We start from the raw sequence: 13,797 nt of genomic DNA on the forward strand, positions 1-13,797 counted from the left end.
ATTGTGACTGTACTTTTAATATTTTTTGATTGATATTGTAACAACATATCACGACCCTTGTATTGAATTTTTAAACTTTTTTACCCATCGAATAAAATTTTAATGACATTCATAGAAAAAAAATCTAAAAGAATTGGAAACTGAAAATGTCCGTTAAAAGCTAAAAATATTTTGAAAATGTAATGATGTATAAAAATGCTAATTTAAACATTCAGTCAACATTTCATGTACTTCTACGGTCATTTGTTTTAGACTTACACCAAAAACCAAAATCAATTTCGCGTAAAAATTTCCGTTATTCATTAATTTTTCTTTTGTTTTTCACGTCACTTTTGAAAACTACTGGGAAATTTTTACTTTTGACCCCCCAAAATACCAACTAGATTCACTTTCCTATCAGAAAATTTACAGAGAAAATCCAAGCACTTTAACTGTCCTAAAAGGTGACAGACACAAAAAAAATTAAAAAAAACACAGACATCATTGTAAAATCAATACATTCATCGCTTCGCTCAGAATCTAAAACTGTGTTTTAATATTTTTGAGATTTTTTGATTACATAATAACTGACTTACGTGGAACCTTGTGGTAAGTTTTCAATCCTTAGCTATAAAAGTTGAACATTATATAAATATTTAACTACTAAATAATTCATAAATTTATAAATTTTGTCATAAAACGAAATTAAAATGCTTATATAAAACAATTGTGTCTAAGTATATTTAATATTTTTAAATCAATAAATCTAAAAATCAAAAAACACAGTTTTTTTATAGTTATTTTATCTTCAAAATTGGAGGAAATTACATAATTAGTAACCAAGAATAACGATTTTAGTTATTTTGTTGTAATTTTATAATAAGTATTAATTCAATATACTTACCGGCTGGTGGCTACCGTATTAATAATAAGTAGGGAACGGATTTAAATGCTCTAAAAAACAAGAAAAATGCCTTAAAAAAATACGATTTAATGCTTTAAAAAAATGCATTAACATCAAAAAATTCACTAAAAAATGCCCTAAAAAACTTTAAAAATGGGTTTACATTCAATAAAAACAAAATTTTTAATTTAAAACTTATAAAAAAACACATTATTATGAAAAATTTAATAAAAAATATTTAAATACAATACAACCTTAATTAATTAATTTTCAATTATCTTCTGTCCATCTTCTTTTTACCCTAAAAAATAAAAAATTTAATGAGTATACCATTTAGATAGGTATATTCGTTATACTTTTACCTTTTTGTTTCATAGCATTGTATTATACACGTGTCAAAAAAAATTTCGTAATTTCGTAACATAATACATATTTAGGTATTTTAATTTTTTTAGAATAAAGGTGGAAAAAACTTTGAAAAAATGACTTAAAAACCAAAAAATGCACTAAAAATTTCAAAAAATGCTCTAAAAATGCATTAGTCTTAAAAATGCAAAAAAATGCAAAATAAAAGTTACATTTTTTAATTCTTTGATGGATGAAATGAACTTTTTGCTAGGAAACCAATGTTTTCGAACATTCAGAAAAAAATGCAATTTGCATTCAAATCCGTTCCCTAATAATAAGTAATAACAATATAAATATAATATAAAATATCGACACTGACAAAACGTCACCTATCAGAATCCCTTGTGCATGTTGTGAAAACCTAGAATATCTTGTCAAAATGCAAATCAAGGCCCTACTTATTGTTGGAATTAAAGTTGTCTGTTAGAGTAAAAAATGAACAAACTATCGTGATCACACAATTTTTTTCTGACAGGTATGTGCGTAATTTTTATGCCATTTTAATAAACATACAATTTAATATATCATAATTGTAATACATTTGTAAAAATAATCAATATATTATTTTTTAATGTAAAACATTATTTATCAATATGAAAAAAAAAACGAAAAACATTTTGTTTATTGTAAATTGTTTTATTTTATTACACAAAGAGAACATTGTAAATCATACAAGCAAGAATTGTTTTATTAAAGAAGCACACAGGGCCCAGCTATTTGCCTATGTTTACAAGTTCCTCGCTTCACCCAACGATTTACCAATCTACACATTTATTTATCAAATTTAGCTTGCATATAAATGTGTGATGTTATGTGTTTAAGACGATAAAAGTATCAGAAATTCAATATAACATTTATTTTTTTAAATAATATAAATATTTAAAGTGATATTTTTGTTAAAAAATCTTGGCCATTTAAAAATAAACTAAAAATTCAAATATCTCTTTAAAGAACTAATGTTTAAAAAACTAAACGTTATATTGAAATTCTGATACTAGTATCGTTTTAAAAACATAAAACTACACATGTATATTTAAATTAAATTTCAAAAATAAAATGTTTAAGTTGGCAAATCATTGTGTGAAGCGATGAACTTTTACACATATATGATAGGCAATTACGATGAGTCGGGCCCAATGACGTCACTCATATATTTTTAATTGCTCATAACCAGGGCTCGGAAATTATGCGCTAAAAAACAATGAAATATGTGCATACTTATGCACTTAAAAAAACGCAAATATGCAGTAGAATATGCATATATTATTATATAAAAAAGATATATTTTAAAGTATAATTATAAAAAAAAAATTGTTTTTGAATCATAAATATTTTTTTTTCTTTTGATGATTTGAAGCTGTTATACTGAATCTATTCCCAGAGTACTGAATCTATACTGAATCCATTCCTCCAGCTATCATTTTCTAGCAATACGATGGAAACACTAATTAAACATAATATAAACGCAACTTTTATTTTAAACTACTGTCTACTTAAACACTAGTTATTCATTATATAAGACAAAGTAATAAATGATTGCAATACTTACAAGACATGTAATTTTTCAGGTCATCGTCTTCTTTTTCAATCTAAAATCACAAATATAATCAATTCTAGTTTATCAAAATAATCATAAAATACTTACAGCTTCATCTTTGGTTCTAGATCTACCAACATCATATACTTGTACAATTGACTCATCAATATTGGCAGGCACTCCTTGATTCTTAACAATAGCTATTTGTGTATCAGAACTATTGCAAGCCATATGATATATGGATTTTTTAACATCAACAGTTGCTAATAACATAAAACAATTCGTAAAAATGAAATAATTATTTTATTTTAAAACGGTTTATAACTACAAAATATTTAACACTATGTTCATTATATCTACCTATATTTGAGTAGTCATTAGGATCTAAAGTTTTAAATGAAGTTTTGTCAGACCATTTAATTTCTTCATTATTGTTATATAAAGTATACATCCCTTCTCCTGATTTTGAGAATATCACATCACATTGATTAAGACTTGAAACTGTTCGCAACAACTGAAATGTGCGTATATCCCAGACTTCTGTATTTGATATAATCTACAAAGTTATAGGTAAAAAAAATAGTTTTTGCATTACAATGTAAATCTAACTAACTTAAAAAAAACGTCTTATTACCTCAAGTCCATTTGGGTGGAAAATTCCACTCACAAATTCATTCATTTTAACAAACTTGTGGATTTCTTTTCCAGCGATGGCATCCCATAATACACCATCTGATAGCACTAATTCATTTGTAGCATCAAATGCTGCTCGATTTCTTCTATACTCATTTGAATATCTTGGCACTAATGACAATATTCTTTTACTAGTTTCTAAATCATATATCTAGAAAAAATGTTACGATTTAAAGTGTTTTAAAATAACTATAATGGGTAGAAATGGCTGAAATTCAATAATTACTGTTGCTGTTTTTGCTCTAGTTCCAAGTATTTTATTTTGGTCATAATTGCTAAAAGTGCAGTATTCTTCATTGTCCAAAGAATATCTTGACAAAAAATAAAATTTTAGAATATACGATATTAAAAAAAAAAACAAGTTAAAATAATTTTACTTAATATTGATTGCATTTTCAGTTATAGACCAAACTGATGTTAAAGACCCTCCCCGAGAAGCAGATGATAACAATATTTTTTCATTATTACTGCATTGTAAGTCTTTAATATAAGACTCGTGGGCTGGATATGATAATTCTTCTTGAGAAGTAAATAAATTGCATACTCTTATTTCACCATAGTCTGTCCCAATAGCAATACGATTTTGGCTCTATAATTAATAACTTTATTATTAAAACAATAAATAAATATAATATTGTTTTCATAGACTTACTAAAAACTCGCAACAAGTGAAATATGCATTTTCATAATCCATGCTAAAATGGCGGGTTGGACAAAAACGACTGTGTATGAGTCTTTGGTTTAGTTTTCTAGAATGTATGTTTTTGGAAAATCTCATAGCAAAGTTTGTAAACATTGAGCTCTTTGGATTAGGATCAGGACATTTGTGTGGACTATATAAAAATATGATTAAGTAGGTATAAATTTGTTTGAAAATTAAACACTTACGCAAATAAGTTGAATTGAGGACATGTAACCATAGGATGCTTACATGAAGCATGTTGATTGGTTAAATATTCTGTAACAATAGATTCTAAGCTAACCTTTGAGTTAGTACTATTATCAGTAAGTAATGTTAAATCTTGGTTAATTTTTTTGTGAGCTGTTTTAGAAATAGGTGACTCAAGTTCTTGTTCTGACTCCGATTTTGGACGATTTTCTGATCGTCTAGATAAATTAAATACAATTGATACATTTAATAAAGATATTTCAATACAGTTAATAAGCCAAAATATATTAAATAAACACAAAATACTTATTGACATTCAAACGTATTCTTTTGGCACTATATTTAGAACCTAAAGGACCATTTGATAAATTGGCTAGTTCAGATTTTTGGTTCTGAATTGTATGTCTAGAACTTATTGGTAATATTCCTCCTCCAATCGACCGATTCTTAAGTATAAAAATATTTATTAGTATTTATATAATTATGATAATTAAAATAATTTACTAAGAAGACGTGATGCCAGCAATGATAATCTATATCTCACAAACATATAACATAGGCAATTTCATAGGCTATTCTGTGTTATTTAAATTTTAAAAAATGTATGAGCTTTTTTAAATTTTAATATATTACATAGGTACTAATAACTCATTTTAATCTATATAATATTATATAAAAATGAACGTTTGTGTGTGTGTCCTTTATGTATTCGTAAATGGCTGGACCGATTGCGATTAAATTTGGTACAGAGATAGATTAGACTTCTGTGAAGAAGATAGGCTAATTTAAATAGGGTAAATTCCAACTGGGGATGTGCTCAAACAGGGATTATGAGATTTACGATGGAAATTTTTGTTTGTAAATGATTGCTATTGGTAAGCGATAAGACTGTTGGCTCAGTAGCACTATTATGCAATTTAGTACAGAATATTTCAAGTTCAAACCACGGTTTTTGGTAGACCAATTTTTTACATTGTTTTTTTCCTTATTTTTCTATAGATATGAATGTTTGGTTTTTTTTTTATTCAACGGATTTTAGTACAGTTATGTTAGGTTAAGATTTTGTATTAATTGATTGTATTAATACTATAGGTTGAATTAAGTAAAAATTACAAACTTGGTACAACTTTGATACTTTAGAGTTAAATTATACACTTATGAACTTTATATTGAACGTCAGCTGGAGTCAACACAGAGCGGACATCAAGACCTCTTACACATAATACTTACACGGCAATGGGACTTTTTCTCAGCTATATTAAGATTTGAACCTTGTGCTAATATTTTTGCAGCTGTGGGAAAACCTTTTTCCATTAAATATTCATACACTATAAGGTTCAATTGTTGTTCATCGAAATTAATTTTAGTTTGTGCAACAATTTTTGCCTGAAAATAAAATAATTTATACAGAAAATCATTGAAATTGATAACTATATATTTTTAGTCACTCGGTAGCAATAAACTCGGATGATCAATGATCATACATCCCGTTTAAAACGAAATTGTCCATGTTTGAGAATCATGTCCCCTTGTTCCAACAAACTTCGAACAGGACACTTTTTGTCGTGTTTTTAACATATTTGTATACTTATAAGTATGTATATACAAAGCTGATTATATGGTGATTTTTTGTTAGATAAATAGTATAGAAATAAAGAACAAATATAACAAATAAATTATTGGTTATATAAATTACATCAAAATTATTCTGAAATTGTACTATTCACTATTCAATATTCTTTTATTTACAGAAGAACTAAGCTTGTGTTATTATTCACAATAATTTAACATAAAACAAATTTTATTCGAATTTATGATTGTATATCTTTGCTATTAGTTATAATATAGAAATATGCTCATTCAAACCGGTATTAAAAATAAAAATGCATAGGGATGTATGGACAATATTATTGACATGGTTCATTATCCTGGTGTGGGATAATTTTAAAAATCAAGTTCAAGAAGTTTGAGTAAGAATTTTTACAAACTAAAACCTACTCGATTTATATTTGCCAATGATGTTTCTATTTCAGGTCCATTACTCATAGTTTTCCCCGAAACCAATTCTATTAACTTTAAACCATATTTTTGAAATGTTGCATGTTCTTGAAGATTTACTTGCGTTACAGGATTTTTCATTGAACCTATAACATAATATAACGTATGTACCTATTATTTATCTAAATAATTCATAAAAATATGTATTACATTTTCTAATTGAAAACACAATTTTAAAGATGCATTTACATAAAAATTCTTAAAATAATTAAATACATACTTAGTAGGTAGTCACTGCTAAATAAAGGCAATTTTCTGAACATTTGGAGAACTGATTCACTACGAGCCAATCCAGCTAATGCACAACTTGCCAATCCTCGGATAGCGTCAGCATCATCAATTGGTGTTTGTATAGTAATTAAATTAAGTAAAACCTAAAAAAATTATAAGTTAGTTTCTATATTACACATGTGTAACTTTTTTTAAATATTCTTTCTTTACAATCAATTAAGGTATTTTAATTAAGGTATTTAAAAATATTTAAAAACTATTACCTAAGCACTTTATCTGTGTTTACACAGAACTTCAGAGAAATTTTCAAGTATTAATTTTTCAAGAAATTTTTTTAGTATTTCATGGATATGCGGTAATAAAATAATTTCTAAAATAAGTTAAAATACCTTAATTGCAATTATATAAAAGTAAAATAATATTAACATATAACAATGTCTGTATAAGTAAGTATACAAGATTGAATGGAAGTTATATATATAAATGATTGCTACTACACCAAATAAGTTACTATCAAATAATACGAGTTATATACTCGCATCTTATTCAAACTACTCGACTAAGAATCAATACTGAAACTAAACTTACCATAATTCCATTATTTTTTCTAATACAATCCCAACTTTTTTCAATTACAGCTACATTACCTTCCTAAAATATATTAATATTTATTGTTTAGTTTATAATACCAAATCAAATTGAAATATAGAATTATATGAAAATATATACCCTGTGTATTTCTGTACAAACACAACTTATAATGACAGAAAGTGCAGCTTTTTGAATATCAGCATCTAAATGATCTCCTTTTGCAGCTTTTATAATAATATCCAACCCGCAATTGATATTATCAGCTTGTGGGTCATCTTCTTCTTCTATTAAGGTACCATTTTGATTATCTACTGGAACTTGAGATGATGGTATTTCACATAACGCCAATTGAACTTTTGGTAATACAGCACAAATGTTTAATACTTCAAGTGCATTTTTAATAACTCCATGTCTGTAATGGAATTTAATAGTTTAACATGCATAGGTAGTTATAGAAACCAATTATTTTATCTAATCGTACGTTACAAAAAAATTCCCTTTACTGGCCACACTGATTATTTGTAATAAAAACCTTAATCCACCCAATTTAAGAAACTGATCGATTGGGGTCCAATGTTTTTCCAGTGACATACCATTTGATAATAGCTCTATATCTTCTTGGACTTTAGCACGAGATTGTTTTGTAGACTAAAAAAAATATATAATATGGTAGAGATAAGTTTTTTAAATGTCATACATCAGAACCAGGTACTATAAAAAAATTATGAACCTTTGTTGATGGAATTATTTGAACAGAATCTCCAATTTTTTCTCTACGTATTTGCTGTGCTTTTATATATAAATGTGCTTCAAAATAATGTTTCAAACCAGCACAGACACAACGATAAATTTGTCTTGGAGAATATTTAGTACTTTCAAAATATGAACTAAATTCTGTACATTGATATGGAAGAAGAGGCAATGTACTAGCCTGTAAAAAGTAATATTAGGAGTACATTCCACTTAATTAATTTAACTTGGAATAAGTAAATGCACCATACCACATTAAACATCTTACGTAATCCATCATGGCTATCAAATATTTCTTGAATAACTCTAAAATGAAAACTATAATTGAAGAACATAGTTGCATGACATCTACTGGAATCACGAGAACACTCCAACATCCAAAGTCCATACCTTATGAGTCATTATTAAATACAAGTTAAATATAATATATTATTAAACAACAAAATACTTTAACATACTTTACAAGATCAATAAGGACAAGTTCAGATAAAAGACAAATCCTTTCCATTGTATCCTCGCAATATGACAAATAATTAAAGCAAATTGAAACACCGTTGGATAGAATACTAGATTTTGGAATTAAAAGTAATTTCTAAACATAAAATAAACAAATATATTTTTTAAATAGCAACATTTTAAGAATAGTAAAATTATTAATTATTTAGTTTCAGATTATTCTAAAGCATACATTTTCACGACATTTAATGTTTTTCATACAGAAATTAGCAAATAGATATTTAGTATTTACCATTGAGCATGCAAACATTAGTGATCCAGATCAAATATAATTTTAAGCAATCAGTTTAGTAGGTATCAAAAATAATATAATAATAATATAATTTCACAATACTAACCTAACATATCAGTGGTACTCAGTAGATTAAATCATAATAATATATTCAAATTAAAATCAAAGTATGAAACCATTTTGGTTTTGAGAATAGTTTATTTGCATTTTCTGGTTTTCGTTTAGGTTTAAATAACAGTTAGGGTATATAAAAAATTAAAAACTAATTTCAAGCCATACATTGTTTAGTTTTATACTTTGTTGGACTGCAAACTATCTCAGAGGTCCAAGGAATTTATTGAAAAGGATCAAGTGAAAAAAAGTAAAAGGTGAGTCACTGCTATAGAGTAGGTAACAAGTGGGTCACTGTCATGGATGGTGTTACATTTGAATTCAATGATATATAATATCATTGTAAAGAAAAACGATTCTGAGCGAAAACAGTCAGTCAGCCTATGATATTACTAAGTATATTTGATGATATTAAGGTGTATAAAGTAATTTATATAATATTATAAGCTATTTACGTGGAAATCTCTTTTTAAATTTTTAACTACAAAATAATTATTAAATTAAATGTGATAAATTTTGTCAAAATTTGAACTTTAAAAGCTTATAAAAAAAATTGTGCCTATGTATTTTATTTATTTTTCAACTGATATTGTAACAATAAATCAGGATTTAACAATTACCCAACAAATAAAGTTTTATTGACAATTATAAATAAAAATGAAAACTGAAAATGTCTGTTAACTGCTAAGCTTTATGGTGTATAGAAAATGAAAATAAAAACATTCAATGATATTTTTATGTATCTATAGATATTCGTTTTTGAAATACAACAAAATAACAAAATCACTACATGAGAAAGTGAGTAAATATCTAATGTTGTAAAAATATGAATTTCAAATTTAATTAGACTTTCTTGAGTAAAAAAAAATTGTAACTAGATTTTTAATATTTTTTATAACTGTAACAATATATTTTGAGCCTTGTATTAAATTTTCAAGCTTTTTTACCAAAAAAATAAAATGTTATTGACATTCATAGAAAAAAACAAAAAAATTGGAAACTGAAAACGTCCGTAAACAGTTCAAAACAAATCAACATTTTGAAAATTCTATCGTGTATAGAAAATGTCAATATTAACAAACAGTAAAAATTTAATGTATCTACGATCATTTGATTTAAAGTTACATCATAAACAATTGATTTTGTCAAAAACCAAATTTGTGTAAAAATTCTCGTTTTTCTCTAACTTTTATTTTATGTTTCACGGCGCATTAGAAAACTATTAGGAATTTTACATTTTGACCTCCTCAATGCACCAACTAGATTCACTTTCTCATCAAAAAAGATACTGTTGAAGAAAATCGAAGCCGCTTTACTGCAAAAATGCCAATGAAAGACACAAAAAATTTTTTTTTAAATAGCACACTTTATTGTAAAATCAATACATTTATTGCTCCGCTCAGTCTATAAAATTAATTTAGATTAATTAATTATTTATTTGTTTCAATATACGGAAGTGAATTCTGTTTTATAACTTTGCAATGTGTGTAGAAAATACAAACAATATTAGTGTACAGAAGGACAAAAATATTACAATCTACCTACTAAGTATATTCAATTAATACAATTTATAAAATTATAAATTGTATTATAAATAAAATGAAAAAAACTAAAATTATAATACATATACAATAAAGAAAAAAGAAGAGTTAAATAAAATCGAAAACATACCAAGTATTTCTAGCAACCATAAGGAAGTTAGCTAGGGTATTTAAAATATAACTGTTATTTGAAAATAGTGGATAAAATGGTTTTCGGATGTCTGGTATTAAGGCAATTTTGTTTTAAACAAATTAGTTTAAGACAACAATTCAGAACAATTGATGGAACCTAGTAATAATTTGTGGAGAAATGTAGAGAGTAAAAGCATTTGATGTTCATTAAGTTGTAAAAGATTAAGAGAGTTTAAAACATTATAATATGAACCATGGTGTATGGGAAAGTCGAAGAATTCAATCACTTGAAGGAAATATAACATGAAAAAATTATTTTGAACCGATTCTATGGTAGTATTTTGTTTTAAACTATTATTTATGCAAATAACTGAGCAGTATTCTAAAGAGGAATGTACAAGAAAACAGTAAAGAATATTAATTAGAGAAATAGGATCAACGAATTACTAAATGAGCTACAATTGTGCTTTTCATAAAGCCCAAATTAATGGAAAGAAAAATTTAATTTTGAATTAAAAATAATTCCTAAATCCTTAAATCGAGAAACAATTTTGATATAAGAGTTAGAAATAGAATATTGAGGGGTAATTGGGTTTTTAAGATAAAAATGAATACATTTACATAAGTATATTAACGTTAAAAATAAAAGATTCTTATCAGATTGCATAACATCTTGTTCATTATTTATCATTTTTATTAATTTTGAGCATAGCTTCATTGTCCGTGTCTGCGACTACAGTAGAAACTTTAACCATTATGTACCTATATTATTATTTTAATATTTTCCATATACAACAATTTTTTTTAAACCAATATTAAGCTATTTATACCTAATTACCTATTCATACCGTACTAACTGTACCTATATCGGTATTGACTTACAACTTAATTAAGGTAAGTTTTTTTTTGGAACCATTACTACTTCAATAAAATTTAGTTCCACACAAATTAATTTACATAAAATATAATAAACATACTTGTAATCCTTGAGCATCAATAAATTCTGTTGCAATTTTTTTATGGCATAAAAGAACAGCCAAGTATTTGAATGCTACAAAAGTTAAATAATCATTTTGTTTTTCTGAATAATTAATTATTTTTATAACTAAGTTGAGTGCATCTTTCTCGTGGGCATGGCTTAAGAACTAGAAACAATTATTTTTAATTTTATAATACATAATAAACATTATAATAAAAAATACATACCTCTTGATTTTTTCCAATTGATACTAAATATTTGAGACAGTAAACTAATTTTGTTGTCAAAGTAAGCGGATAGATTTGTATCCAGTTGCTTGCTTTAGACTCAATAGAGGATGAATTACAAACACCATTTTTTTCTCTATCTAAAATTTAAATGACGCAAATATTTTCAGTATATTATCTAAATATATAAATACCTACTATACAATTAATGATTTTTATAGTTTAAAGTGTACCAATAAATTAAAATACGTTTTATATATTATAATTTATTTAAAGAATGAAAAATTACTTCTTATTTTTGGAGATAGAGCACCTGTATAATTATTGGGCTGATTACTATTTGTCTTTTGATACAGTTGTGTGCTTTGATTGATTTCATTTTCTTCACAAAGCTGAGTATAATATGAATGTAGACGATCCAATATAAATGGGACAAGTTTATTATTACGTTCCCTACATAATTTTAAATTATATTTTAGTAATATATTAATGTAAGTGTCTATTTACTATAGAAAATACTAAAAATATAATTATACACACTTTAATTCATCAGCAATTAATGGTAACTCCATACAAGATGCCAATAATCCCGTTGCATAAGTTTGCAATGGTTCACTAGTATTTTCTGACCAACTGAATAGACTACCAATAAGTTTAAGCTAGAAAATATAATTCTTTATATGTTTCCGAACATTAATCTTATAAATTAAAGATTTACTTACACTTTGCAAAACATCAGGTGTTTCTAAGTGGGGTATCATGTTATGATGAATGAGGTTTATTATAAGCCTACATGCGGCAACATTTAAATCTATAGTTGGCCAATAATCTTCTTTTAAATAAACCATTAATAACTAAAAATATTTGATGAATACAAATGTTAATCAAATATATTAATTTAATAAAATCAAAATATGTGTTAGGAATTTTAAAATCTACTTTTTCCATTAAATTTTTTTCGTTAAACAGAATCGTATACATTCGACCCAATGCACCAGTTGGATCTATCTCAGATGGATGGCGTTCATCAGTAGGATCCGGGTATTTCATAGTATAATTTTTGATTTCTTCTTCAAATAATTCACATAATCTAGAAAAAGTTAAAATTACAGTATTTTTGACATTAAGAAATTAATACCAGACAAATTTAAAACAAAAATCATGTTTTGTAAATCTATTGAATAATGAATAAGTTAAGGTGTTTGAATGTTATTTAAATTAATAAATAATAAACATATTATCGTATTTCCGTATGACTACCATTAATTTGCTTAATATTTCAAAAATTTCAAAAATTTCAAAAGTTCAACATTAAAAAAAATCTAAACTAAGAGCCTATAACTCAAGCTATTAATTTATAAAAATTGAAAAAAGATCCATCATTAATATTATGAGGATTTTAATTACTCGATCAACGTTGGTATGGGGTTGTAGTTAGGGGTCTGCATTTCGTTTATCCATCTGATGAGCAAGTCGGTCAGCTTGCTGATGCACTCCGCCATAGCTCTATTCAACAGTTACTAAACACCAAGTGACCACTATGACGGGACGACGTTCAACCCTGTTGAAAATAAATAATAAATTATGATTAACAACTGTGGTAGGGTGGTAAGTCAGCTGAGAATTCTTAGCGGAAAAACGGACACACACAAAACATGTTAATGTCTCCTAACGGATTGACCGACGGACTACCCAAAATTATCGAGAAACTAAAACAGTAATTACGCGAGGACCAGCATGACATAGGTAACACTTCATGCCAATGTCATACAATTATAATAGATAAGTGAGAGTGTCTGGAAAGTAAAATCGTATGTTTTTGCCCATCAGGGAGGGATATGAGCATGAGACAACCAACCATCTACTTTTAAAATGCCATGTCCATCTATGAATAGAGGCAAGTAGTGGGATCATGATTTTGAAACGGATAGGTCGTTCAATTCATGACGTAGATGCCCAAATAAATCACGCTGAGATAATTTAACAACAACATTTAATGCGTCGTCGAGTTCTAACCAG

General features: G+C 26.3%; 1 pseudogene; it reads right to left on the reverse strand.

Annotated features, from left to right (window-relative positions):
* Positions 1-2,802: 2,802 nt before the first annotated feature.
* Positions 2,803-13,280, reverse strand: LOC132947624 (protein mahjong-like; annotated as a pseudogene).
* Between the last annotated feature and the right edge of the window lie 517 nt (positions 13,281-13,797).

This window comes from Metopolophium dirhodum, chromosome 6 (assembly GCF_019925205.1).
Source record: "Metopolophium dirhodum isolate CAU chromosome 6, ASM1992520v1, whole genome shotgun sequence".
Taxonomy (NCBI): Eukaryota; Metazoa; Arthropoda; class Insecta; order Hemiptera; family Aphididae; genus Metopolophium; species Metopolophium dirhodum.